The sequence below is a fragment of the Lepidochelys kempii genome, chromosome 1 (assembly GCF_965140285.1).
Source record: "Lepidochelys kempii isolate rLepKem1 chromosome 1, rLepKem1.hap1, whole genome shotgun sequence".
NCBI classification, from domain to species: Eukaryota; Metazoa; Chordata; order Testudines; family Cheloniidae; genus Lepidochelys; species Lepidochelys kempii.
In genome coordinates, this window is record NC_136380.1 from 2828737 (window position 1) to 2848081 (window position 19345).

The window sequence follows — 19345 nt, forward strand, 5'->3', positions numbered from 1 at the left end:
AATCAGCCCAGGCTCTAGTTCATAATGACATGGGGTCCTCCAGGTAGCTGGTGAGTGGCAGACTGGGAAGGTCCTCTGGGCTCTGATCAGAGCAGGCTACTGGCGGGTCTGGCCACTCTTCTGTTCTGCCATGGTCCATGGTGGGTCTCCCAGCCAGGAGCCAAATCAGTGGTGTCTGGTCTCTCCTGCAGCTGGCCCCTGAGTGAGCACGGAGGCTAGCCTTTTATGCTTTCTGTCCTGCACCTTGAGCTATTCAGGAAGGCCCAGGGTGTTCCGGCTGCACTCCCTCCAGCACCCAGAGGGGCTCATCCCTCTCCGGGGTGGCAGGTAACCATACCGCCTCACTACACCTAAAAACGAATAACTCAGGATTGGGAATCTTCAGCCAGAAAGACCAATGCAAAGAATTCATTTAGTTTCTCTGCAATGACCTTATTGTCCTTGAGTGCTCCTTTACTGTCTCCATTATCCAGTGGCCCCAGCGGTTGGTTAGCCGGCTTCCTTCTTCTGATGTACTTCAAAAAAATTGCTATTACTTTTTGAGCCTTTCGCGAGCTGTTCTTCCAATTCTTTGTAGGGCTTCCTCATTATATTTTTATGTTTTGTTTATCAGAGTTTATGTTCCTTTCTATTTTCTTGAATTTAACTCATGGGTTCTTTGCTGCTTGTTTACAGGATGAAAGCACCCCCAGCTCAGCTAAGAGAAGAACTGCAAGTCACGTCATGTCCGAACACCAGCACGTGCTCCCACCCTGCCATCTTCCTTCTGGTCAGCATCCCTGGAGTGCAAGAGGACCAGGTATGGATCGCCTTCCCTTTCTGCATCATGTATGTCAGTGCTGCTTTGGGAAATGTCATTGTTATTAAGAGAGTCTAGCCTGTATGAGCCCATGTCCCTCTTCCTGGAGATGCTGGCCATCACCGACCGGGTCCTGTTCACGTCCACCCTGCCCAAAATGCTGAGCATCTTCTAGCTCGGCTCCCTTTCATACTGCGAGCCTCTTCACATTCCTCACTAAGAGTGCCAAATGCAGACTGAAGAGTTGGGCCAGAGGCACCGGCAAGTGCCTGGCCCCTGTCAGGGTGATGAGGCTGAGAGGTGAACACACAGCAAATGTCCCTCAAAGAGGGTGGTGACGATGAGGGGAGATGGGCCTGGTCCTTTCACTAATAGTGGGATATATATTGCAATGCTTAGTTGTAATACGCCGTTGAGCCACTCTGAGCAAGTTATGTAAAATACCTTATTGATGCGAACCTGAGATGGCAGAGTATTAATGGGTACTATTATACTTTATCCAGTGTACATAACAAGGTCTGTAGCCAGTCCATATCTGGTACAGGATTATGACAAAGTGTCAGGAGGAAACTAAGAAAGAAAAAGAAGGGAAAACAGCAACAAAGGGGCAGGATCTCATTCGTATACCACTCTTCAGTGCCCAAACCTGCACCTGATTGGCAAAGGGGAAGCAGCTGCCAGCTTAAGTAGCCTGGGGCTGCATAAAAGCCTCAGAGGAAGGAAGCTAAAGGAGTGCAGACAAAAAGGGGGAAGCCAGAGTGTGGAAGGAGACTGGTAGTGTAACCCACACACCTTCTGGGTGTGGTGTTCTGCCTTAGCTAACAGCCAGCTGGCTTTTAGCTCACATAGTAGAAGCTCATGCACTAATCTCCAGAGGCCCAAAGTTTGATCCCACCCGCTGACAACCAGGGTCTGTCTGCAGTACAGTAGCTCTTCCTTCCTGGCTGAAGTGACTGAGAAGCCCTTAAAGCTGAAGCCCCCAAGCTATACATGGTGAGAAGGAGGTGGGATTGAACACTGTAAATAAACTGGACTAGTTACTGCAGTTCTCTGAGTGGTTTTTGGAGCAGAGGCAGAACCAGGGGGGGAGCCCTACTACGCCCTGTTACACATGGAGGCTTGTCTGGGATCCTGAGCCAGTGAAAGAGTTCAGCAGCTGAGAGACAGACGAGACCCTGAAATGGCTGGTGAAGTAGCAGGAGGAGATGCAGAGGCCATGCAGGGCTTGCAGCAATCCCACCAGGTGGAGAGGCAGGCCTTTCTAACCTGGCAGGCCAAGCAGCAGAAAAGCCTGCAGGACTCCAAAGCACAATTGGAGATGCAGCTAGCAAGGGATGTGAAGGGTAACAAGAAGGGTTTCTACAGGTATGTTAGCAACAAGAAGAAGACAGGGAAAGTGTGGGATTCTTACTGAATGGGGGAGGTCATCTAGTGGCAGATATTGTGGAAAAAGCTGAAGTACTCAATGCTTTTTTTTTGCCTTCGTCTTCACAGACAAGGTCAGCTCCCAAACTGCTGCACTGGGCAGCACATTATGGGGAGGAGGTGAGCAGCCCTCAGTGGTGAAAGAACAGGTTAAGGATTATTTAGAAAAGTTGGACGTGCTCAAGTCCATGGGGCCGGATCTAAGGCATCCGAGGGTGCTGAGGGAATTGGCTGATGTGATTGCAGAGCCATTGACCATTATCCGAAAAGTTATGGTAATTGGGTGAGGTCCCAGGAGACTGGAAAAAGGCAAATATAGTGCCCATCTTTACAAAAAATGGAAGAAGGAGAATCCGGGGAAATACAGATTGGGGAAAAAACCCACCTCGGTCCCTGGAAAAGTCATGGAGCAGGTCCTCAAGGAATCAATTTTGAAACACTTGGAGAAGAAGTAGATTAGAAACAGTCAACATGGATTCACCAAGGGCAAGTTATGCCTGACCAACCTGATTGTCTTCTGTGATGAGATAACTGGCTCTGTTGATATGGATAATGCCGTGGATGTGATATATCTTGACTTTAGCAAATCTTTTGATTCAGTCTCCCACAGTATTCTTGCCAGCAAATAAAAGAAGTATAGATTGGATGAATGGACAATAAGGTGGAAAGAAAGTTGGCTGGATTGTTGGGCTCAACAGGAAGTGATCAACAGCTCGATGTCTTCTTGGCAGCCGGTCCTGGGGCCGGGAGCAGGATCTTATTGGCAGATCGCTCTTCAATGCCCCAAACCTGCATCTGATTGGTAAAGGGGAAGCAGCTGCCAGCTTAACTAGCCTGGGGCTGCATAAAAGCCTCAGAGGAAGGAAGCTAAAGGGGTGCAGACAAAAAGGGGGAAGCCAGAGAGTGGAAGGAGACTGGTAGTGTAACCCACACACCTTCTGGGTGTGGTGTACTGTCCCATCTAGTGGTACCGAGACAAGAGAGAGACTGATCTGCAGCCTTTGTTCAGCTCTCTTCCCTCTAAAACTCTCCCAGGTCACTTCCTACCACGTCCTCTGTGTCTGGGGGCTCTCTGACCTCCTTCCCTTGTGAGACGCCCTCCGTCTGCACATTGAGGCGTGGCTCAGTCCGGCTGGCTTCTGGAGCGCAGGCAGTCCTTCCTCATGAACAGACAACGTGCCTCCTTCCTTGTACTGAGCTGCTCTGCAGGCCTTTATACTGGGTCTCCAGCTGGAGCATGCCCAGCAGATACGAAGGGGCTTGGCCTCCTTGGCTAGCAGAGAAGGGTTAACCCCTGCTGCACCGGTGCAGGGCCGATACGCCCCATCACAGTCCCCCAAAGAAGGAGATGGAAACCCCTAAACCACACAGCCCCAATAAGAATGGAGATCAATGTCCTCAGGACCTAAAAGTGAAAAGCCCTAGACAACAGAGCCCAATTCAGGAAGGAAATGAGGAAGGAGGGATGGGGAAGACATCCCTCTCAGGGCCATTAGCAGAGGAGAAAGGCGCACTGGAGCTCCCTACAAGACAGAAGAGGCCCAGGCCCCGCTTGCTGGGTTTAAGGAATCCACAGCCCTGCATGTTCAGGGGCGAAGTAAGGACCAATCCTGAACCCCTGCCAGAAGAGGAGGGGAGACACACCTGGGGTGCAAATGGTGGAAGGAAGCGTGGGTTGCAGTGGACCTAGTGGGGTATCCACCTATCACACAGTGTAATTTCTGAGGGTGGGGATAAACAAACCCCATAAGGAGGACCCAAAGAAGGAAGGGGAACAGTCAGTAGTGCCACATCCAGTAGAGGGAAGAGGGGACAGCCAAGTATGAACCTAGTGGTTAGGTAAGGGGGGGGGGGTTCTATTGGGTTTTGGGAAGTGGGAGGATGCAAGCCCAACCACTGCTAACAGACCATCCCTCAGCTGGTGAGGGAGCCACCAACCAATATCCCCAGTTGGCTGTAGAAGCAAGGTAGACTAAAGGATTCCCTACCAGGGTTCCTTACCCTCAAGACATAGCAATAGGTCCCACAACTTAGCATTGGGATGGGGCATGAGGGTGAAGAAATGCAGGATCTGCTTGAGGTAGACCCAAGAAATGGGTGATAAGGCTCCCCTTGCCTCCTGAAGTATGCACTGGGGAGTACAAACAGGTGGAAAGTGCCATGCACTGAGCGAGTATCAGGAGATCCACCCAGTCTCCCCGGTCATAGTCCAGGAGGTCTCCAATCCTGTTGACATCTGCCAGGACCAACCTCCAGCGCACTGACGGGAACTCTGCCACCTGCACACGAAGCTGGGGATTGTGTAGCAGGGGCTCCATGAGGAGATCTGCCCCCTCAGTGACTGCCATGGACCTAGTCACTGAAAACAGTTTCCAGGTTCGGAAGAGCTCCTAGCAGAAGACCAGCAGCTTAGAAAGGTCTTGCGGAAAACCTCCTATATGGAAATAAAGTAGCTGCCGGTTATATTGGAGCCCTCAGCGGTGGCAGAGGAAGGCATGCTCCAATGTTCTCCACTTCAGACGACCTACACCATAAAGGAGACTCTGCAAGGCCTGGAAATGGAAGACATGGACCTGGCTGTGGAGGAAGACCAGGTTCTGTCCCCTCTCCTCCAGGGGAAGACTCAGAACCGTTGTAGAAACCCATTGCAGTCCCGGCCAGATGAACTCCAGAGCCAAAATTCTGGAGCCAGGCTAGGATCCCCGGGGCCGGGCTCAGAGTGTTGAGCTGATGCCAGAGCATGGGCAGGACTAGCTGGTTAAGCACCAGTGCCCTTCCTCGCAGGGAGAGGCACAGGAGAAGTCCTGTCCATCTCCACAGCCACTTACTCACCCTGGCCTCCAAATCCTGCCATTTCTCTTGTGGAGAAAGATGTGTGGTGGAGAGGTAAACACTCAGATAGAACAGTGGACCTGCAGTCCACCAAATGGCTTGAAGCGCAGGTGTGAGACAACTTGCCTGCCACCCATCCCCAACCACTAGGCCAGAGCTCTTGACCCAGTTCATCCGGGTGGAGGAGTTCGCCAAGTAAATAGCCTGGCAGGTCTCCACCTGCACCAGGTCATCCCGATCCTGGACCACAAGGAGCTTGTCAATGGCATATGCCAACAGGACCAGCAGCAACTCTGGCTGTCAAAGCACCAACCCCATCAACTGCTGGTGGAGCAGACAGAGGAAGGCCTGTCAATGGCCAGAGTACGCAGCTGGCCTGACAGCAGGCATCCCTGACTTACTTCTTGCCCAAAGCTGACAGATTTGGTCAGGGTCCAGTTGAGCTGCAAAGTCGTACAGCACCTGGAGAAAACCCACAACCGAATGCCCGCAGAGTGCCCAGGAGATACCCATGGTCCATCTTCTGTTGACCGCCTTCTCCAGGGACAGGCGGGCAAATGACAGACTCTCTCTAAACCTGAGCTCCAGAAGGTCCCAGACCAAGTACAGATTGTTAAAGATGGTGAGACCCAAGATGGCATGGCATAGGCCTGGTCGGGGTGCACCACATCTGCCAGCATGGATCCCAGCTGCAAGGAGATGACCTTCACTACAACTTTGTAGTCCGTACTGAGGATTGAGATGGGCCAACAATTCTGAAGATCGTGGAGGTTCCCCTTCTTCAGTAGGGAGGCAAGCACAGCATGCCTGCATGGCAGAGGGAGGACCCTGCTCCCCAAGGACTCAGCCCAGACGGTGACAAAGTCTGAGCCGAGGACATCCCAGAATACACGATAGAACTCCACAGTCAGCCCGTCCATGCCTGCTTATTTATTAGTGCTCCTGGCATGCTCTGCAGAGGGATTGATCCGCAGGGGTAGTGGTCAGATGCCTCTCGAGCTTAAGACCTCTCACTCCAACTGCTCCATTGCTGCATCCCTCCTCTGGCTGGTGCCCTGGGTGAAGACATGGCAGAAGAGTCGAGTGCGCACCTTCGCCACATCCCACCACTGCTGCGCCAAGCAAAAGGCACTTCTCTGCCCTTGCCAAATGGTGATCTGAGAATGAGGCTGGCCGGATGCTGGAGGAGTGAGCCCGTGAAAGATTACGGTGAGATAAGTAGATGCCGTCCAACCGGAAGTGTCATGACTGATGTACCTCCATCCAGAGAGACGTGAATATTAACCCATCATCCAGGTGGTGGTCGTGCACATCCACCAGGGAGTGATGGTCAACAATATCCTGGAGGACTTCCATGGCAGCCAGGCATTGCTCGGTCTCGCATGTCAAGGGTGTTGTTAATGTTCCCACCCAGGACCAGGCACTCTGGAGGATCCAAGGAGCTGAGGAGGGTGGACACCTGCTAGGAAAAGCATACCCACTCTGGGCCTGATGTTGGGGCATAGATGTTGACAAGGTTCACTGCCAGCCCCTCCATATGGGTCCAGGTGGCCCGGCATGACCTCAACAACTTGGACTGTAGGCTGGGGGAGAATAGGGTGGACACTCCAGCCATACTACTTGTGAGATGGATAAAATAGATACTGTACCCCGACTTCAGCTGCCTGTATCCCCACCCTGAAGGAAGGGAAGCATCTAACAACTGTAGAGACCTCCCCTACAAACCCCGGTGGCCCTCACGCCCCGGAGGATTTGATGGAAATCCCCCCACCGCTGGAGAGCGAGCTGCATCTTGTTCCGGGACCCAGTGACATCCTGGTGAAAAATCTGCAGATCCCCTCGCCCTGCTATCACCCCGGTATCTGCGGGGAGAGCAATACAGTGATGCACAGACAATCCAGGAGGTTTTTGGAAATTGGAGGGGACCATTTCCTGGTGCAAGTGCTGGAGGAACCAACTAGCGGGAGAGCTCTTCTTGACCTGCTGCTCACAAACTGGGAAGAATTAGTAGGGGAAGCTAAAGTGGATGGGAACCTGGGAGGCAGTGACCATGAGACGGTTGAGTTCAGGATCCTGACACAAAGAAGAAAGGAGAGCAGCCGAATATGGACCCTGGACTTCAGAAAAGCAGACTTTTATTCCCTCAGGGAACTGATGGGCAGGATCCCCGGGGAGAACAACATGAGGGGGAAAGGAGTCCAGGAGAGCTGGCTGTATTTTAAAGAATCCTTATTGAGGTTACAGGGACAAACCATCCCGATGTGTAGAAAGAATAGTAAATATGGCAGGCGACCAGCTTGACTTCACAGTGAAATCCTTGCTGATCTTAAACACAAAAAAGAAGCTTACAAGAAGTGGAAGATTGGACAACTGACCAGGGAAGAGTATAAAAATATTGCTCGGGCATGCAAGAGTGAAATCAGGAAGGCCAAATCACACCTGGAGTTGCAGCTAGCAAGAGATGTTAAGAGTAACAAGAAGGGTTTCTTCAGGTATGTTAGCAACAAGAACAAAGTCAAGGGAAGTGTGGGCCCCTGACTAAGGGGAGGTAATCTAGTGACAGAGGATGTGGAAAAAGCTAATGTACTCAATGCTTTTTTTGCATCTGTCTTCATGAACATGAGCAGCATGGGAAAGAGGTGTCCAGCCCTCTGTGGAGAAAGAAGTGGTTCAGGACTATTTAGAAAAGCTGGACAAGCACAAGTCCATGGGGACAGATGTGCTGCATCCAAGAGTGCTAAAGGAATTGGCGGCTGTGATTGCAGAGCCATTGGCCATTATCTTTGAAAACTCATGGCGATCGGGGGAGGTCCCAAATGATGTCATGCCCATCTTTAAAAAAGGGAAGAAGGAGGATCCAGGGAATTACAGGCCAGTCAGCCTCATCTCAGTCCATGGAAAAATCATGGAGCGGGTCCTCAAGAAATCAATTCTGAAGCACTTAGAGGAGAGGAAGGTGATCAGGAACAATCAGCATGGATTCACCAAGGGCAAGTCATGCCTGACTAACCTAATTGCCTTCTATGACAAGAAAACTGACTCTGTGGATGAGGGGAAAGCAGTGGATGTGTTATTCCTTGACATTAGCAAAGGTTTTGATACGGTCTGTCAGGGTTCCCTCCCGAATCTGAACTCTAGGGTACAGATGTGGGGACCTGCATGAAAGACCCCCTAAGCTTATTTCTACCAGATTAGGTTAAAACTTCCCCAAGGCACAAATTCTTTGTCCTTGGAGGGTACACTGCCACCACCAAGTGAGTTAACAAAGAATCAGGAAAAGGACCACTTGGAGTTCCTGTGCCCCCAAAATATCCTTCCCCAAGCCCTTACACCCGATTTCCTGGAGAGGCTTGAGAATAATATCCTAAACAACTGGTTACAAAGTGATCACAGACCCAAACCCCTGGGTCTTTGGATGACAGAGAAATCAGTCAGGTTCCTAAAAGAATCAGAACTTTATTAGAAGGAACAAAGGTAAAAGAAGCACCTCTGTAAAATTAGAGTGGAAGCTAATCTCACAGGGCAATTAGATTTAAAACACAGAGGATTTCAGTCTTGGCAAAACTTTAAAGTTACAAAAAGAAAACCAGGAATACACCTTCCTCTCAGCACAGAGAAAATCACAAGCCGAAACAAAAATAAGCTAACGTATTCCCTTGCTAGTACTTACCGATTCTAATGGAGTTGGATTGCTTCCTTCCTTGATCTCTCTCCGGCAAGCACACAGAACAGACAGAGAGCCTCCCCCCTCCACCCAGATTTGAAAGTATCTTGTCCCCTTATTGGTCCTTTTGGTCAGGTGCCAGCCAGGTTACCTGAGCTTCTTAACCTTTACAGGTAAAAGGATTTTGTGCCTCTGGCCAGGAGGGATTTTATAGTACTGTATACAGAAAGGTTGTTACCCTTCCCTTTATATTTATGACATGGTCTCCCACAGTATTCTTGCCAGCAAGTTAAAGAAGTTTGGGCTGGATGAATGGACTATAAAGTGGATAGAAAGTTGGCTAGATCGTCAGGCTCAACAGGTAGTGATCAATGGCTCCATGTCTAGTTGGCAGCCGGTATCAAGCAGAGTGCCCCAAAGGTCGGTCCTGGGGCCGGTTTTGTTCAATATCTTCATAAATGATCTGGAGGATGGTGTGGATTGTACCCTCAGCAAGTTTGAAGATGACACTAAACTGGGAGGAGAGGTAGATACGCTGGAGGGTAGGGATAGGATACAGAGGGAGCGAGACAAATTAGAGGATTGGGCCAAAAGAAATCTGATGCGGTTCAACAAGGACAAGTGTAGAGTCCTGCATTTAGGACGGAAGAATCCCATGCACTGTAGCAGACTAGGGACCGAATGGCTAGGCAGCAGTTCTGCAGAAAAGGACCTAGGGGTTACAGTGGACAAGAAGCTGGACATGAGTCAACAATGTGCCCTTGTTACCAAGAAGGCCAATGGCATTTTGGGATGTATAAGTAGGGGCATAGCGAGCAGATCAAGGGACATGATCATTCCCCTCTATTCGACATTGGTGAGGCCTCTTCTGGAGTACTGTGTCCAGTTTTGGGCCCCACACTGCAAGAAGGATGTGGAGAAATTGGAAAGCGTCCAGCGGATGGTAACAAAAATGATTAGGGGGACTGGAACACATGACTTATGAGGGTCGTCTGACAGGAAGTCGAATGAGATGACTCCAAGGGTGGCATTAACATGGGAGGTAGAGGGGGGAAGAGATGGGAATGGCATCGGGATCAGGGATGGGACTGGGGTCGGGGCAGGATCAGGGAGTGGAGCAGATCTGGGATCGGGGGCCCTGGTAGCCAAGCTATCAGAGTGTGGCACCTGTCGGCTGGACTCAGGGGTTGGGGAGCAGGAGCAGGATGAGGGCCCTCGGTGATGCTGGACTCGGGCACCACAGCAGATTTCACACCCATAGGGATGGAAGTTCAACAGTGGGGCCCCCACCTGGGAAGGAAATCAGCTGCCCTACTCCAACATGGGGCCCTCCCAATGGCTCAGGGCCTGGCCGCATGGCACTGGCTGTCGCCTCAGAGGGCTCAGTGGCCACTGGTGGGGTGCCGTGTGCTGCCAGCCGGGTAGATGATTCCTGGGAGCTACCGGGAGTAAGAGTAGGAGAAACAAATAGGGGAAGGGAAGGAAGGAGGAGCAGTGTGAATCCACCCAGATCGAGGTCCGCTGACAGGGGGACGTCCTCCCCTTGGGTGACTGGGGTCAGACCCAGGGCCTTGATTGCTTCAAAAGTGGAGGAGAACTCTCCACCCACTACCCCAGGGGCCTCCCCACCGGCTTCTGAGGAAACACCGGAGGGGGGAATGGGGAAGGGGGAGATAATGGTTGACTGCTACTCCCCACTAGGCTGCAGGTGGAAGAGGAGGGGGTAAAGGGGCACCTATCAAGGCAGGGAAGGAGAGGTGCAGTCACCATCACAAAATGGGATTACTGACTCCTCCAGCTGCACTAGGGGAGGAGGAAGATCTATAACAGCAGAGGGGGAATGCAGTGAATAATGAGGCTCAGTGTAATGGGAGAGGGGATACAAGCATGTTTGGAGGGGACACGGATGCACAGAATGAGGGGGCTGAGGAAGGCAGGGTCACCGCAGAGGGAAAGGGGAGAAGTAAACAGGCTGGGAACAGATGGGACAGGGCAAGCAAATGAAAAGGACTAGCTTCAGGGGCTGAAGCAGGGCAGGCAAGCAAACTGAAGCTGCAATGGGTCCAGGGCAAAAGGTGGGGTAGAAAGGGCTGCAAGGAGTGGGCGTGACAGGTAGCAACGGGGAAAGAGGTAGACTGCTGCAGGGATCGGGGAGGCATGTGCCCTTGTAAAAGCTCAGTCTGTGTTTGCAGCTGCTACAGGTCCAAGCGGTGGAAAAAGGGGCTAGGCATGCCACTGAGTCCTGGAGTAAGGAGTGAAGGCCAATGGTAAGTGCGGGGTAGGAGGGACAAATGGATGAGGGCAGGCTCCAGACCACTCCCCCTGTCTCCCCACTGCAATATCCCCACCACAAGAGCAAAGTTGGAAAGTTTCTCAGTCCTGCTGGAAGCCCCCTCTGCAGTGTCCTGCAGGGTTTCTGCGTGCTCCCCCAACAGCAAGGGCTTCCTCTTCTTCCCCCTCGAGGCACCAGCAGCTTCCAAGCAGCACTGGCAGGCAGTCTGGCAAACAGGCGGGAGGGACCCCTCGGGTGGTGTCAGCAAGCTGGGATAGGGTCCCTCACTCCCCCTTCTGGGGAGCAGGCTGTTAGGATGCAGATATTCAGGCCTGTCTGTAAAGGCACAGACTTGAAGAATTTGGGCATATTTTTATTAGTTAGTTAGTTATAAAAGTACAAAAAAAAGAATTCAAAATCACAGTCCGCCTGTGTACCGGCCTTCTCTCACTAGGACAGTCTAAGGCCTTGTTCTTAAGGCCTTTGGCTAAGCAGCAGGGGCAGCCAGAAGCTGGGAAGCGAATGGTCACATCCTCACACATTTCAAACCAGTCATATTGAAATAAGGCAATTTTGGGCTGTTAGGAAGGAGATCCAATCTATCACCTCCAGAGAAAGGGAAGAGCCTAGAGATTTAAAGAAAACTTAGCTTGATAGAGAAAAGGAGTACTTGTGGCACCTTAGAGACTCAGATTTATTTGAGCATAAGCTTTTGTGAGCTACAGCTCACTTCATCAGATACAGACTAACTCGGCTGCTTCTCTGAAACCTTCGTTTGATAGCTTTCTGTTTGGTAACAATATCACTTATCAGTAGATGTGGTTGTGAAACCCCCATTTCTTTATTGTTTCTCCATTATGGTCCCCACTTCCCTATTGTTTGTCTATCTGATCTCTGTCTGGTTCTGTGATTGTTTCTGTCTGCTGTATAATTAATTTTGTTGGGTGTAAACCCTTTAAGGCGGGGGGATATAATTGGTTAGATCATCATGTTACAATATGTTAGGATTGGTTAGTTAAATTTCGGTAAAATGACTGGTTAAGGTATAGCTAAGAATATTACTATGTCAGTGGGGGACAAACAGGAAGTAAGGAAAAAAGGAAATTAGAATCATTACTTGCTGCAAGCCAACCACCATAAACTTTGCATTGCAGCAGCTCCACACCCACCCAGGTTTGGGACAAGGTGCGGCGGGGGGGCAGGGACTCCTGAGCCAACCCTCTGTCATGCCAGCTACAATTAATGGAAGTCAACTGGAGGTGCCTAGAGAAACCTGCACCTGATTGGCAAAGGGGAAGCAGCTGCCAGCCTAATTAGCTTGGGGCTGCAGAGAAGCCTCAGAGGAAGGAAGCCAAAGTGGGCAGACAGAAAGGAGAAAGCCAGAGAACAGGTGGAGAGAAACGGCTTTTCCTTTCTGGCTGTAGAATAGAAGCCCTTAAGGCAGATGCCACCAAACTGTGTATGGCAAAAAAGGTGGTGGGATTGCATGGTGTAAATAAATAGCACCTGTGATTGCTGAGCCAGAAGGTCTCTGAGTGGTTTTTGGAGCAGAGGCAGGTCCAAGGAGGGCAATTATAGATAAATGAGGGATAGTGAGGTTACAGGGCACTCCCCTGCAGTAGAGAGGATACACATTAGAATGGCAAACTGACACAGAGTTTGCAAGAGGGGTTGTTAAAACATTTTCTCTACTTGAGACAGGACAAGAGACACCCAGATCCAGGTAAAGTATGACACCTGCACACCATTCCCTGCCTCTGTGTCCTCGCTGCTTTCGAGCATTCTTTGGGGTTTGGTCAGAATCCTCTAAGGTATCCAGGGGCCATCTTCTGCAATTCATGGCTTCTCCTCCACTTGGAGTCTGTCTCTCTGCTGCAGCCAGAGACCTGCAACCAATGAGTCCTCTCTGCTCCTGTCAGGATTCCTTCCCCACTCTGAACTCTAGGGTACACATGTGGGGACCTGCATGAAAACCTCCTAAGCTTATTTTTACCAGCGTAGGTTAAAACTTCCCCAAGGTACAAACTATTTTACCTTTTCCCCTTGGATTTTATTGCTGCCACCACCAAGTGTCTAACAGATGTATAACCAGGAAGGAGCCCGCTTGGAAACGTCTTTCCCCCCAAAATCCTCCCCAAACCCTACACCCCCTTTCCTGGGGAAGGCTTGATAAAAATACTCACCAATTTGCATAGGTGAACACAGGCTCAAACCCTTGTATCTTAAGAACAATGAAAAAGCAATCAGGTTCTTAAAAGAAGAATTTTAATAGAAGAAAAAGTAAAAGAATCACCTCTGTAAAATCAGGATGGTAAATACCTTACAGGGTAATTAGATTCAAAACATAGAGAATCCCTCTAGGCAAAACCTTAAGTTACAAAAAGACACAAAAAACAGGAATCTACATTCCATTCAGCACAGCTTATTTTCTCAGCCATTTAAACAAACAGAATCTAATGCATATCTAACTAGATTACTTACTAAGTTCTAAGACTCCATTCATTTCTCTTCCTGGCAAATGCATCACACCCAGAGACAGAGAGAAAGAGCCTTTGTTTCTCCCTCCTTCCAACTTTGAAAGCATCTTGTCTCCTCATTGGTCATTTTGGTCAGGTGCCAGCAAGGTTATCCTAGCTTCTTAACCCTTTACAGGTGAAAGGGTTTTTCCTCTGGCTAGGAGGGATTTTAAAGGTGTTTACCCTTCCCTTTATATTTATGACAGCTCCCTTGTGCCTCTCTCCTGCCCTGGATTCTTCTGTCTCATCCAGTCTCTGTGTTTTTAAAGGGATGGACCAACCCCTCCTCTCTCTGTTCCCTCTTCTGGGGAGGTTTCATTCCTTCCACGCCCTCCACTCTACAGAGAAACTGGAGAAAACTGGATTTTATCTAGGGTGCAGTTATTCCCTTCTTCTGTCTGGGCAAAATCTCATTAGGTGCTGATAGTCTTTAATGACCAACCTATTTGTAGACAGATGCTGCTGCCCCAGCCTCCTGCCTCTTAGCATGAGCAAAGACTACAGGAAAAGCCCAAAGACATAAGGTTAATTCAATCAAACTTGAATTAACATAGTTTCTACCCATCTGGGTTTTACCCAGACAGTTTTTTTTTTTTTCCTTCTGTGTCTCGGTGCCCAGTTTTGAACAAGAAAGTCTGGTCGAAAAGGGAACCTGGCAGTGTTCAGTTAATGCATAACAGTGGGAGGCAGCAGGCCATTAACTCACAACATCCCTGCTCATCCAGGGCCGTCTCCTACCTGCAGCCAGGCTCCTCATCAGGCTGCAGTAGCTCCTGTCCCAACCCCAGAGCAGAGGGACCCCAGGTGGGGTGAGGAGGAGGGGAGGTGGAGATGATCCAGAAAGTGATGAGGGAGGTAAGGAGAAGGGTGTGCAACAGGGACGGGCCCTGGGGGAGGAGGTGGAGAAGGGAGCTGGGCCTTGATAGGACTAGGTGGCACAGGGAGTGGGGCATTTGGGGGAGGAGATGGGACGGGGCAAGATCTTGGAGGAAGAGGTGGGGCAGAGGGCAGAGTCTCAAGGTTCCTGTTCCCAGCAATTAGAAAGGTGGAAACCCTATGAGTTGTACAGAGGCCAATTCCACAGTTTATAACACTGACACCACAGTAAGTTCAGAAAAGAGTTTAATGTCTCTTTAACTGTCCAGTCAGTGATTCAGGGAAGAGGGTCCAGCACCAAGTCACCAGCCAGCTCTGCAGAGAGCTCAGTCTGAGAGCCAGAGCACCAGGAGAAAAAAAAATTACGTCCTTTTATAAGTAAAGAGATGGAGCAGCCTGCCCCTGATCTCTTTGTTCCTCACCCCATAGATGATGGGGTTTAGCATGGGGGGCACCAGGAGATACAGGTTGGCAAAGATAACATGGAAATGCAGGGGCAAATTGTGGTCAAACCGGTGTGTGAGGAAGGAGAAGAGAGCTGGGATGTAAAAGGCTAAAATGGCACAAAGATGGGAGCTGCAGGTCCCAAAAGTCTTGAGCCGGGCGTCCTTTGTGGGGAGGCTGAAGATGGCCCTGAGAATCTGGGTATAAGACATGGTGACAAAAAACACATCCAGACCAGTAACCAACATTGCCACAAAGAGGCCGTAGTAACTACTGATGCGGATGATGGCGCAGGCCAACTTCACCACGGCTATGTGCTCGCAGTACGAGTGGGGGATGATGTTGGTTCTGCAATATGGCCACCCCCTCGCCAGGAAGGGATAGGGCAGTACAAGTATGCTCCCACGCAGCACCACGGCCAGGCCGATCTTGGCCACCACGGTGTTTGTCAGGATGGTGGAATGTCTCAGGGGGTGGCAGATGGCCACGTAGCGATCCAAGGCCATGGCCACAAAGATCCCAGACTCCACCACTGAGAAGGAGTGAATGAAGTACATCTGGGTGAGGCAGGCACTGAAATCGATCTCCCTGGAATTGAACCAGAAGATGCTCAGCATTTTGGGCAAGGTGGACGTGGACAGGACCAGGTCAGTGACGGCCAGCATGCAGAGGAAATAGTACATGGGCCCATGGAGGCTCGGCTCCACCTTCACAATGAACAGGATGGTGAAGTTCCCCAAGACAGCTATGATGTACATGGTGCAGAAGGGGATGGAGAGCCAGATATGGGCAGTCTCCAGGCCAGGAATGCCCAGCAGGATGAAGGTGGACGGGTTGGTGAAGTCGGTTGTGTTGGAATCTGACATGGAGTAGGGGAGAAGGTGTCCAAATGTAGGCAGAACGGTGTCTCCTGCATGTACCGTACGTTCCCCTGATTTCCTGTATGTGCCCAAGTTCTAAGGTGATGGTCACATTACAAATGCCTGGATGGAGATAAAATGTTAATATGAGTCACTACATGCACTCCTGGAGACTGTTCTCATGGGTGAAGCAGATTAGTTGCTCTTCACACACTCATAAATGACATTTTCATTATTCAGATAAATGAATTATGAACACCTGAACCTACTAATGCCAATTCCATTTTGGATGGTGCTTCATACATCAATAATTCTTACATGTCATGGTGTGGGATATTAATAGTCACCATCAGGAAACATGACTTCTGGTTAGTTACCATTGTTCCTTAATGCAATGAAATGCAGGCTAGAGGACCCATACTGTAGGGAGTTCCCCATTTGCCGGGCTCCTCAAAATCTGAAAGTTAAAAAAAACCCAAACCTTTTTGAAGAGATGTGCCAGGGGAAACATCCCAACTAAAACACACCTCAGTGCAAAGACCTGGGGGACTTTGATAGCAGCTCCTTGGAAACACCTGCTCATTCGCAGCAGTGGTTAAAACAAAGACAATGTTCAGATGGCTGAGGAAGGGGATGAAGAATAACCTGCTCTGGAGATGTGATCAGTTTTGGTCACCCAATCTCTATTAAGGATTTAGCAGATAGAAAGGGGGTTTCTGAGACAGGCTGTGAGAATGGGGGAAATTGCTGTGAGAATGCCATATGCGCACAGACTGAAAAGTCTGGGAATGTTTAGTTTAGAGAAGAGACAAAGAAGGGGACATATGATAGAGGAGAACAAAGTAAACAATGGAACTGATTACATTCAAATGGACAAATAGAGAACAGTTCCCAATCAGTAATATCGATAGACACTTAGGACTTTGAAAGGGCTAATTCACGAATGCTGAGGCAAATTATCTGCAAAACTGATTGGAAGAAAAAAATTAGACAAAAAATAGGAATGAAAATTGGGAGTTATTCAAGAGTTTATTAGATAGCTAAAAAGCTACAGTCAAGAAAGCGGACGCATTGTACTAAACTCAGTTCAGTGACAAAGTGAACTCAATAATTGTGGGAAGGAGGAGCAATATAAAACTAAAGGGAAAATAGATGGCCAACAACACAAATCAGAAGTTATAAACATTGATAAGGGATGTTAACAACCTCCGAGAAAAATCCATGTGTGGCAGGTAAATGGAGGTTATTCAGTATATTAGGAACAAAAGAAATACTAGAAAAAGTTTTCGGCCAATTCCTAGAGGGACAAAGGAAGCTTGTTAATGTTGCAGGAAAGGTAGATGTTTTTCAATAAATATTTTTGTTCTGGATTTGGAAAGAAGCAGTATGAGGTACTCATATCACATGACGTGATGAAACACTTTCCAGTCCATTAACAGTCAAGGAGGATGCTAAGCAGTATCTAAGGTAGAACCTTAGAGTTTTGAACACCAGAGTTATGAACTGACTGATCAACCGCACATCTTATTCTCAACTAGTATGCAGTCAGGCAGTAGCAGAGCCAAAACGACAACAAAAAGAAAATACAGGACAGCACTGCATTAAACATAAATAATTAAAATAATAAAGGGAAAGTTAAAAAAGATTTGACAAAGTTCGGAAACAATGGAAAAGCTGGTATTGGTCTTGTTAAAAATATTGTAAGAATATAATTAATGCCAGTCAACAACAGGGTTTATGGAAAACATAGCACACAGGTCTTGCTAAATAAAAGCTGAATTCATCCTTTAATAAGAATACCATTTGGGTGATCCAGGGAACCACACAGATGCAATAGCCTTTGATTTCTCTGAGGCATTTGATTTAGTAGGGGAAAATATTCAGATAAAAATGAACACTTTTAAATATCAGTAGAGCATATGTAAAATGGACTGAAAACTAGCTAACTGAGAGATCTTAGAAAGCAGTCGTTAATGGGCCATTTTGAGTGAATGGGGGTGTTTTTAGCTGGGTTTTCCAGGGATCAATTGTAGGCCCAATGCTATTCAATAGTTTCATCAATGACGTGGAAGGAAACAGAAAATCACAGTAGATTACATTGGTGGATGACCCAAAGATTGGCAGAGAGATACAATGAAGAGGCCAGGGCAGAAATACCAATTGATCCAGCCTATTTGATGAGCTGGGCTCATACAAACAAAATGTTTTAATACAGTCATATGCAAATTTATCCCACTGGAACAGAGAATACAGGCTCAACCCACAGACTACGACACTTTATTATGGAACGTAGGGACCATGAATAGAATGCAGGGGTCACTGTAGACACCCAACTCATCGCGAGCTCCCTGAACGATGCTGTGGCCAAAAGGGCTGATGTGACCCTTGGATGCATAAACAGGGGAGCGGTAAATTGAATACCTCTGCACATGACATTGGAACTGTGTCCAGTTCTGAGGTCCACATTTCAAAAAGGATGTTGAACACTTGAAGAGGGTGTAGAAAAGAGACACAAAAATAATTTGAGGCTGGACAATGAGAGAAACTTAAAGAGCTTCATTTATCTTATCAAAAAGATGATCAAGTGAGATGTTCATGGGGAGAAAACTGGGGGTAATAATGGGCTCCTTAACCTAATGCAGAAAGGCAGAGCAAGGCTTGACTGCTGGAAGTTGAAGCCAGACAAATTCCAGATGGAAATAAGGGCCAAATGCTTAGCACTGAGGGTGGTTAACCATTTGGACACACTGGAAAGGGCACTGGTGGATTCTCCAACTCTCCATGTCAGCAGATCCAGACTGGATACTTTTCTGGAAGATCTGCTTGAGGGCCTGTCTACACTTAAAACGCTACAGTGGTGCTGCCATAGCTCTTGAGTGTAGATACTGCTTACACCAATGGCAGGGGTTCTCCTGTCAGCCTCCCCAGGGGGTGGTAGCAAGGTTGTTGGAAGAATTCCTCCATCAACCTCATGCTGTCTACACTGGGGTTAGGTTGGTACAGTTGCATCTCTCAGAGATATGGATGTTTTTGCTCTTGCAAAAAATGGCAATGCATTAGCATAAGCGTACCATGCAAGTCACAGGCAGTGATAGTACCTCTCTACTCCGCGCTGGATAGGCCTCAGATGGAATCCTGTGTCCAGTCTCGGTCACCAATGTACAGGAAGGATGTAGAGAAAATGGAAAGGATCCAGAGATGAGAGACAATGATCAAAGGTATGCAAGCCATACAAGCAAATGCTGAAGGAACAGGGTATGTTTATTTTGGAAAAGAGGAGATTAAAGATGGACATGATAATAGACTTTTGATAGTTGAAAGGCTGTAATAAAAATATAGAGAAAATTGGTTCTCTCTGGTGACAGGGAAAGAGGCAACGGTTTCAAGCTACAGCAGAGCAGATTTAGATAAAATATCAGGAAAAAACTTCCTAACTGTAAGAACAGGAGGACAATGGAACAGATGGGTAGAGAAGTTGTGGAAGCTCCTTCATTGAAGGGTGTCACAAGGAGACTGGATAACCAGCTGTGTTGAATGGCTTACACACAAGAAATCCTGCATCCTGGCAGGGGCTTAGACTAGGTGACCCTTGTGGGGTCCTTCTAACCCTGTAGCTGTATGATTCTATGATGTAAAATCTTACTGTAGACCAAGCTT

General features: G+C 48.7%; 1 pseudogene; it reads right to left on the reverse strand.

Annotated features, from left to right (window-relative positions):
* Window positions 1–14746: 14746 nt before the first annotated feature.
* LOC144930779 (olfactory receptor 52R1-like) lies at window positions 14747–15744 on the reverse strand (annotated as a pseudogene).
* Window positions 15745–19345: the final 3601 nt, after the last annotated feature.